The sequence below is a fragment of the Callospermophilus lateralis genome, chromosome 7 (genome assembly GCF_048772815.1).
Source record: "Callospermophilus lateralis isolate mCalLat2 chromosome 7, mCalLat2.hap1, whole genome shotgun sequence".
NCBI lineage: Eukaryota > Metazoa > Chordata > Mammalia > Rodentia > Sciuridae > Callospermophilus > Callospermophilus lateralis.
Genome location: NC_135311.1, coordinates 69217164 through 69226889, shown reverse-complemented (window position 1 = coordinate 69226889; position 9726 = coordinate 69217164). Strand labels below are relative to the sequence as shown.

At 35.1% G+C, this 9726-nt stretch overlaps 1 pseudogene across 1 annotated transcript in view; it reads left to right on the top strand.

The window, feature by feature from the left end:
* The first annotated feature begins 1022 nt into the window (after positions 1–1022).
* LOC143405196 (glycogen debranching enzyme-like) overlaps positions 1023–9726 on the top strand; it is a 73440-nt pseudogene continuing 64736 nt past the window's right edge. The window contains exon 1 of the transcript XR_013091997.1: positions 1023–1263. The product of XR_013091997.1 is annotated as a glycogen debranching enzyme-like (transcript). The remainder of the gene's footprint in view (positions 1264–9726) is intronic.

Sequence of the window (9726 nt, the reverse complement as noted above, 5' to 3'; positions counted from 1 at the left end):
ATGCCTTGCAGGGTGGAATTGGGGCCTCAGGGGGACCCATGCGAGGCGGAGTCTCAGGGACGCTCCTTGCTGGTCTCCCGGTGCTGGTGCCACCTCCCCTCCCTTTGCCACTCCCACCTAAGCCAGTGCAGGCCTTGCTGGGTGGAATCTGGGCCTCTGGGGGACCCGCGCTAGGCGGAGTCTCAGGGATGCTCCCCTCTGGTCTCCGGGTGCTGGCGCCACCTCCCCTCCCTTTGCCCTTCAGGGCGCCCTGCCCTCCCTGGACTGTGGCGTTTGTCCGTGGCTGGGCAGCCGGCCTGTCCCCCGCCCCCCCCTTTTTTTTAAACATTTTTTAGTTTTTGGCGGACACAACACTTGATTGTATGTGGTGCTGAGGATGGAACCCCGGGGCCACATGCATACCATGGGAGCGTGCTACTGCTTGAGCCACATCCCCAGCCCCAGGCCTGTCCCCTTTTGCTAGCCTTCCCGTGTCCTCCCCCCAATAGCGAATAGCGCCAGACCCGGGGTTTCTCAGATGCCGCCTGCATAACTTGCTCACCAAGTGCTAGGAATGCTGCTGGCCTCCCGGAGAAATGCATTCTTTCTATCTATAGCTCTCTCTGTCCATCCTATGTCTATTACAGCTATTCCAGGGGCGACAACTGCTTTCCTCTGTTCACATCTCCCCATTGATGGCTTCTGACCCGAATTTGGGAATGGGGCGATCTCCCACCTGTTATCTTTGAGCAGACTAATCTCCTGTAAGCAGAAGTGCCATTTGGAGACTTGACAGCCATTTGGCCCAAGACAGGGGAATTTTTCCCCTTGGAATTCCAGGCTTTCTTAAATAGTATCGCTTTTCTCTGAGAATGCTTTAGCTTTTTGGTTTTTTTATGTTTTATTCGTGAGAATTGACAATACATTATATTTGCTTCAGTCTTCCTCATTCTGCTTTAAGGGAAGAAAAAACAATTTGCCTTCTCAGATCTTCTTTATAAGATTCCTCCTTTCTCTTTGCTCTGCTAGAGTTAAACCACATTTAGAACATGTAAGTGCAGCTAGCTGTCAGCCCTGCAGAGTTTAAGGTAATAGTTATTTTCTTTTTTGTAATTCCTTTTTTGTGTGTCACAGGGGTAACTCATTTGATTTTGGAGTTCCTTTAATTCTTCTGAAAGATTTCAAAGCCTCCAGAATCCAAAATGGGACATGGTAAACAGATTAGAATTTTACTACTAAACGAAATGGAAAAGCTGGAAAAGACCCTCTTCAGACTTGAACAAGGTCAGTAGCAGGTTGTTTGAATATCTCCTTTGTGTCTTTTAAATTTTAACTCATTATTGGGCAATTAAAAATTTTATTGGTTCTTCTTAGTTATACAATTTAAAATTTTTAAAACTTTATGTTAGGGACTGGGATGATGTCTAAAGTACTAGAACTTGAGCTTGACATGAGTAAGGCCTTAGGTTCAATCCCCAGCGCCCAACAATAAAACTTTGAGTTAGATACAGTTTTCTAGGATCTTCATATTCTGCAGATTAAACTAATTATAGTTGATTTTAGTTAAAAGTGTTTTATATCTGTCATGTAAGAACAAGGATAAAATAGGTCAGTTTTCCTTCTGTGCAAACTCCCACATTAATGACCACATTATTTCTGATAGCATTTCTTATTAAAACTTAGTGAAAATACTTTATATATAATTTTACTGAGTATATCTGTAACTTTGGTTTTTTATAGCTCACTCTTTTCCTTTACTGAGCCTCTGAATTAGTAGAGTATAGCAAAAATATAATAAACTATTTTTTATATTAATCAAAATGCTCTCAAATGTGGGGAAGATAAAAGCTGAAAATAGTTTCTTGCCAAATAAAAAATAGCCAATGAAATTATGCTGATATAGTTAAGCAGTGATTAAAAAATCAAATTGTGTTTCTATAAAACAGATTCATAGATGCTGTATTTTCTTAGATTTTGTAATTTTTCAGCATTGAAAAACTTTCCACAGTGATTTTATGTAATATAATTTGTGAAATAGAAATTGAATATATGAAAAATAAATACAGCTCCCCCTTACTGGTGTACCAAATGGACAATGATAACCATTTTGAAGAAGTTTTGTTATTTCTATAGTATTTGAAGAATTAAATTTATTTTTCTTTGAATTTCAGCCATCTCATGTGTTACCCCCAATGCCAACTCTCCTCTTCTTCCAACTTGGTGTGGCACTTAAGATCATCAAGTACTTACTCCATTTTTGGCTTTCCTGACTCTGCACTTTTCTGATTTTGACTATTTTTTCCTCTTTACCCTCTTAATATTCCTGTCAACTTAATGTGTCTCACTGGACTCCCTTCTACATTTTAATTAATTGCAAGTATCTGCTAGGAATCCTTTTTTTCTGTTCCCCTAGCCTCAAAGAAGTATGCATTCTTACTGCCTCAGCTGTTTCCTCTGTGCCAAGAACTCCTTAAAAGAGGTCCTTGAGCTTTGCTTTCTTCATGGAAGCTTTTGAGTACAGTGTAATGACAAGTGTAAGGAATCAGCATTTTCCTGGCTCTGCTGCTAACAAATTATGTGGCTTTTGTCAAGTTACATTTTTAGCATTAATTTCTCTATTTGTGAAGTAAAGATATTCTGCCCTTCTACAGAAGGGCAGTTAATAAATACTTGCTGATCGATCACTACAACTCTGATTAAATGCACCAAAACTTGGCAAATTCAGCTAACCTGTTTGAAGAGGGAATTGTGAAGGTCTTATGAAATAAGAATGATGTGGTTGACTTTGTAACTCTAGTTAAAAAACAGTAATTTCATCCAAATGCTATGAATGGGAATATGCCACTTTTGTTGTAGTGATCATATTATTTTAGAAGATAATTTGTAATGTGAAGAATGAATTAAAGAGAGGGAACACTGGGACAAGAAATCATCCAGAAGGCTCTTTTAAAAAACCTGTCTGGGGGTTGGGGTTGTAGGTCAATGGTAGAGTGCTTGCCTAGCCCATGTGAGGCACTGGGTTTGATACTCAGTACCACATATAAGTAAATGAAAAATAAAGGTATTGTGTCCATCTACAATTAAAAAAAAGCTTAAAAATGGTATCTGGTTAAAGATAAGGATTTAACAATATCAGAGTTGCAAAGGGGGACAGAATGAGACATTTTAAAATGCATAGGATTTAGTAACCAATTAGAGTGAAGAAACTGGGAATTTTTAGTTTTTTCATAGTTAATTGACAAACAACCAAACTCTTCTTCATTTTTCTTTTCTTTTTTCCCTAAAAGAATTTATCTTCATTTTCAAGACTGACATCTCTGTAGATTCTTTTAATTCAACAATAGAAGACTGAATAATTATTTTCTAGCCAAAGCATGAGTCTTCCCATTTTATTTATCTTACTTAGTAGCAGAATAATGAACATAATAAGTATTCTCCATATTTGGAATTCTTCCATCTTTTATATAGTTTGGTTAAATTTATCATTTTCCTCTTTAAGAAAATATAAACATTTTATATTTTATATACAAACATTTTTTGTTTAGGAGCTTCAGTTTCTATAAATCATGTGGAGGGAAAAATTTCCATTTACAATAATACTTTATCACTCATCTTGCTAGCTGTCTCCAGGAGGGATATGTATTGCCTATGTCTGCAAATCTGTAATACGTATTGCAAATCTGAATAAAGTATTCCTAGTTTTAGCATGAGGAATAAGATAGCCATGCTATGTACTGCTGTGATCTAAGTCAATTTTAATTTTAACATGATGATGATTAATTATGGAATCTGGCATAGGACAGGTATTCTAGTGTTTCATTTACTGTACATAAAAATTTTAGTTTCTATGACTTGGATTAGAGGTCTAGAGTGTCTTGTATACACTGATCTATGTATTGGGACACAGAAAGACAACATAGACTATTACTTTTTCTTCTTTCTTTTTTGCTTGCTTGCTTTTCTTTCTGTTTTAATTCTTTAAAAGTAACCCAAGCTGGGTGCAGTGGCACACACCTATAATCCCAGTGATTTGAGAGGCTGAGGCAGGAGAATTTCAGGTTTGTGGTCAGCATCAGCAACTTATCAAGACCCTCAGCAACTTAGAGAGAACCTGTCTCAAAATAAAAATTAAAATTAAAAGTGCTGGGGATGTGACTTAGTGGTAAAGTACTCCTGGGTCCAATCCCCAGTACCAAACAAAAAAAAGTGTGTAATTTTGCTAATATATGAACTAATATTAACACTCCCAGTTTCTGTCAGATAAGTTATAAAACAAACAAACAAACAAACAAAAAACATTATGAGGAAAGAATTGAGGTCATAGGTCTGGGGGCACTCCCAATCAAACCCTTGTTTTTTTCAGTATATTGCCATGGATTACATACATACTTAAGTTAAGTAGATAAACAAGTTATATTATGTTAAATAATAGGGGTTAGAAATGTAATTCAGTGGTAGGGAGCTTGCCTAGCATGTGTGAAGCTCCAGGTTCAATGCCCAACACAACAAACACAAAACAAAACAATCTTTCCAAAACTCTGAAACAAGAGGAAGAATAACCAGAAATGACTCTTTTACTCTACTGAAGTTGGGAAAGATTAGTTACAAACTGTTTAGGTGTTTGAGACTTGCCCTTTGAGATTCTGTGTTTTCAGGAATGACAAGTAGCCTTTTAATATGAAACTTAGAAAATGTCAGAAAAAAATAAAAAGCATTTATCTTTTTCAGACACACAAACGATAAAGTTAATTGCTTTACTGAAGGAAATTGATACTGTGGAGCAGAGTTTGGCACACTTTTTCCCCATAAACTTTCAAATAGCAAATCTTTTCAGCTTTCTAGGTTACACACCGTTGGAGCTAATGAATTATGCCATTGTAACCCGAAAGCAGACATAGGCAATGAATGGGTATCATTGTGTTCAATGAAACTTGATTTATAGAAACAATTTACAGTATGTCCACTTCAGTATCTAGACATACTTTCCTTTCTGTAGCAAAAGTGTTTGAATATATATTTTAGCAATGTTTCCATCATTGTGTGATTTTTACCCATGTAAACAAACACATGCCCACTTTAAAAAATTGATAACCAATTTTCCTTTGTGTTTAAAATCTTCCACATGAAAGTTTTCAAATCATTAGTTTATTATAGTCATGCTTCAGAATTTTGTGTGATTAGCTTATAAAAACAATTGCTGATGTCAGAGAAAATATAAATTCACTAGCATTTCAGCAAAAGTCTTTATACAGTTGGTGAATGTGATTAAAGATGAATATGATGGGGCCAGGGTTTTGGCTTCTCAGTGCCACATAGATAAATAAAATAATGGTATTGTGTCCATCTACAATTGAGAAAAAAGATTAATATATGGTTTAATGAACACAGCACTAAGATTGTCTTTTATTTGTATTTGGATACCATTGTACAATATTTTTTCCACCTTTGAGGCCATTAAAACCACTTATCAAAATATAGAACTTTGAACTTTGAATCACTTTATTACAGAATATTAAAGACCTTTAAAAATAATGAAATTTATTTAATCACATTGTTTTTACTGACAGTATCAATATTTTTACTGAGAGTTGAAAGACTTCCACTTATTAATAAATAAAATTAGTTATTAAAAAGTGTTTATTTCATTTATATCTTATTCCTTTAATTTTTCTCTGGTGTTTCACAATTTACATAGTTTATTGAATTTACATGTACATTATATAAATACTCATTTTGGGAATGCTTGTCTTTTTTTCTGAAGTTAGACTATTTATTCAAATACTGTTTTAAAGATGTTAGATGAGTTTTAACCTTTGTACTGCAAGTTCTCTGAGTCTTTGTGTAATTAGAAAAACAATATTTGTATAAATATAATGGGTGGCAGTTTGTTTAAATATGTCCAATTGGCTAGTCTCTGATATTTGCACATGCTTAAAATGTCACCATTTTCCCTGATGATAAATGTAATCATTCTTGTAAAGGTATATAGATGATTCTCATAGACACTAAGTATTTTATTTCATGTTTTAATTCTACATGCAACTATTTCTTAATCTATTCTTTTATGTTGTAGCTGTAATGACTTTCACCAATTATAGGAATGTATAAAAAAGACGTTTATTTTCCTGTGCTTTCTGTTTAAAAATATTGAGATCATACTGTTTAAACAATTTTGTAACTGTTTTCTCCCCTACTGCTTATAATGTTATTGAGTGTATATTACCTTCCTTACTACCTTGTTTCAGCCATACTTTTTTCCAGAAAGGATTTCAGATACATAAAATTTAACAAAATATTAAATGCTGTTTAAATACCTTTGGATACCATGATTTATAATAGCTTTGTGATATTCCATCTTATAGATATATCATAAATTATTTCATTATTTCCAATTATTGGATATTTAGGTTTTTGTCAGTTTATTTAATCATAGTAAATGAGATTATGATAAATATGCTAATACATGACCTATGTTTGCATCACTATTTCCTCAAAAAGATATATACCTACATTAAATTATTAGGTCAAAACAATAAAAATTCTTGGGGCTGGGGTTGTGGCCTAGCATGGGTGAGGCACTGGGTTCCATCCTCAGCATCACATAAAAATAAAGGCATTGTGTCCACTTACAACTAAAAAAAAAACAATATATACACACACACACACACACACACACACATATACACACACACACACACACACACATATATACACACATGCACACACATAACACATATATTTGTATACACACACATATATAATATATATAAATTCTTAATATATCAATGCTATATTAATTTGTAGAAAAAATTGTGTATGTAGTTCCGTAGTTCCTTGGGGAAAAAATTCTTGGTTTTATGGTACAATGTGAAAAGTGAGTCTCTGGATGTTTAGTTACTTAATAACACTGTTTGGATAATTTGTTTTTGATTTACTAACACCATTTACTATGAATAAATTTATATCCATATTTTATTTCAATTCAGGAATGTAGTTAACAGTTCTTATCACTAACTTTTTTCAGAAATGGTTAGAACTTCTATTTACTCACATTATTCACACTACAGTATGAAAGCAGGCTATATTTCTCTTGGCAGGCATAGAATTTGATTGGATTAGAGTAAATTCGAAGAGTCTAGTATTCTATCGTGTTTTACTGAAATCTTTACAGAAAATATCTTTCCCATTATTTAGTATTGTAGAAAAATTTACCACCTGTTGAACATCAGTTGGGCAATTTACTGCTACAAAAGAATAATTTTAGACTTGAGAGGAACATACCAACATGTTCTTAGTGTCAGGATTTGCCTTGAACCATACTAATTTTCCTTCTTTCCTTCCTTTCTTCCTTCCTTCCTTCCTTCCTTCCTTCCTTCCTTCCTTCCTTCCTTCCTTCCTTCAGGGCTGGGAATGGAACCCAGAGCTTCCAGCATGGTAGATAAGCCCTCTGCAACTGAGCTACATCACCAACCCTATTATTACTATTAAATATTTTGTGTGTGTGTGTGTGGTGCTAGGGATTGAACCCAGGGCTTTGTGCATGCAAGGCAAGCACTTTACCAACTGAGCTATATCCCCAACCCATCAATTTTAAAATTTTAAGACAGGTTTTTACTAGATTGCTTAGGGCCCTACTAGGTTGCTGAGCCTAGCCTCAAACTTGCAATCCTCCTGTCTTAGCCTCCCAAGTTGCTAATCCTCCCATCACACTTGGCACAAGCTGACTGTAAACGGCAATTTATACTGTTACCTCTGAATCATATCCAATATAATATTCACTATAACTTTCCCCCCTTGTTTATTTGTAACAACCCTCTCTGACAGTGAAAAACCTGATTCTCATAATCTTTGTTTTTGAAAGGTATTTTTTACCAGGTATAGAATTCTAAGCTAACAATAGAGGCATACCTCAGAGATATTCCAGGCTCCATTCCAGACCAAGACAATAAAGCAAGTCACATGGTATTTTTGTTTCCCAGTGTGTATAAAAGTTATGTGTACCTTATACTGTAGTCTACTGAGTGTAAAATAGCATTCTGTCTTAAAAAAAACAATGTACATACCTTCATTAAGAAATAATTTCTTAGAGCTACAGGTATAGCTCAGTGATACAGTCCTTGCCTAGGGTAGGACCCTGGATTTGATCTCTAGCATTGGGAAAAGAAAGGAAGGGAGGGAAAGGAAAAGAAATATTTTATCACTAAAATATGCTTATGATCATCTGAGCCTTAATGACAATTCTCAATGTTGATTCCTATTGACTGATCAGCACAGTGGTTGCTGGAAGTTGGAGTGGCTATAGCTATTTCTTAAAATAAGGTCACATTGAATTTTGCCATCTCAATCGACTTTCACAAAAATTTTCTATAGCATGGGGCACTCCTAGCATTTTACCTACAATAGACCTTCTTTCAAAACTGAAGTGAGTCTTCTCAAACCCTGCCATTGCTTTATCAACCAAATTTGTGAATATTCTAAATCCTTTGTGTCATTTCAACAGTGTACATAGCATCTACCAGTAGTTTCCATTTCAAGAAACTACTGTCTTTGCTCATCATACAAAACAACTATTCATCCATTAAAGTTTTAAATAAATTACAGCAATTCTGCCATATCTTCAGGCTCCACTTATAATTCTAGTTATCTTGCTGTTTTCATCACATCTGCAATCACTTACATCACTGAAGTCTTAAGCCCTCAGAATCATCCATGAGGATTGAACTACACTTTTTTCAAATGCCTTTTAAACTTGATATTTTGACCTCTTTCCATGAATCCTGAATGTTCTTAGAAGCACCTAGAATGGCAAATCCTTTTGAGAAGTTTTCAGTTTACTTTACCCAGATCCATCACTATTGATGCCAACTTTAGTCTTACAAAATGTATTTCTTAAATAATAAAGACTTACCAGGGCACAATGGTACACATCTTTAATTCCAGAAACTCAGCTGGCTGAAGAAAGAGGTAGATCACAAGTTCAAGGCCAGTTTGAGCAACTTGGTGAGATCCTGCCTCAAAACAAAACAGAAATTTAAAAGCAAGGGCTGGGGATATCACTAAGAGAACTTCCCTGGGTTCAATCCCTAGTACCACTCAATACATACATATATTTGTACTTAACAGTCAGAATTATTCCTTGATCCATGGGCTACAGAATGAATGCTTTTTTAAACAGGCATGCAAACATTAATCTCATTGTACTTCTGCGTCAGAGCTCTGATATGACCAGGTGCATTGTCAGTGAGCAGTAATATTTTGAAAAGAAACTTTTTTTTTCTTTTTTTTCTGAGCAGTAGGTCTCAACAGTGGGTTTAAAAATATTCGGTAAACCATGTTGTAAACAGATGTGCTATCATCCAGGCTTTGCTGTTCTACTTATAGAATACAGTCAAAGTAGATATAGTATAATTCCTAGGGTTCCTAGGATTCTCAGAATGGTGAGTACTGACTTTGACATAAATTCACCAGTTGCATAAGCCCTAACAAGTGTCAGCCTGCCTCTGAAGCCATGCATTGACTTCTCTGTAGCTATGAAAAACTCCTAGATGGCACTATAAGACTGTTTCATCTACATGTAAAATCTGTTTAATGTAGCCACCTTCATCTTCATCAATAATCTTAGATCTTCATACTGCAGCTGCCACCTTGGAATCTGCTTTGATTTTTATATTAGGATATCTTCTTTCCTTAAACCTCATGAGCCCACCTGTGCTAACTTCAACCTTTTCTTACTTCCCTTAGCTTTCA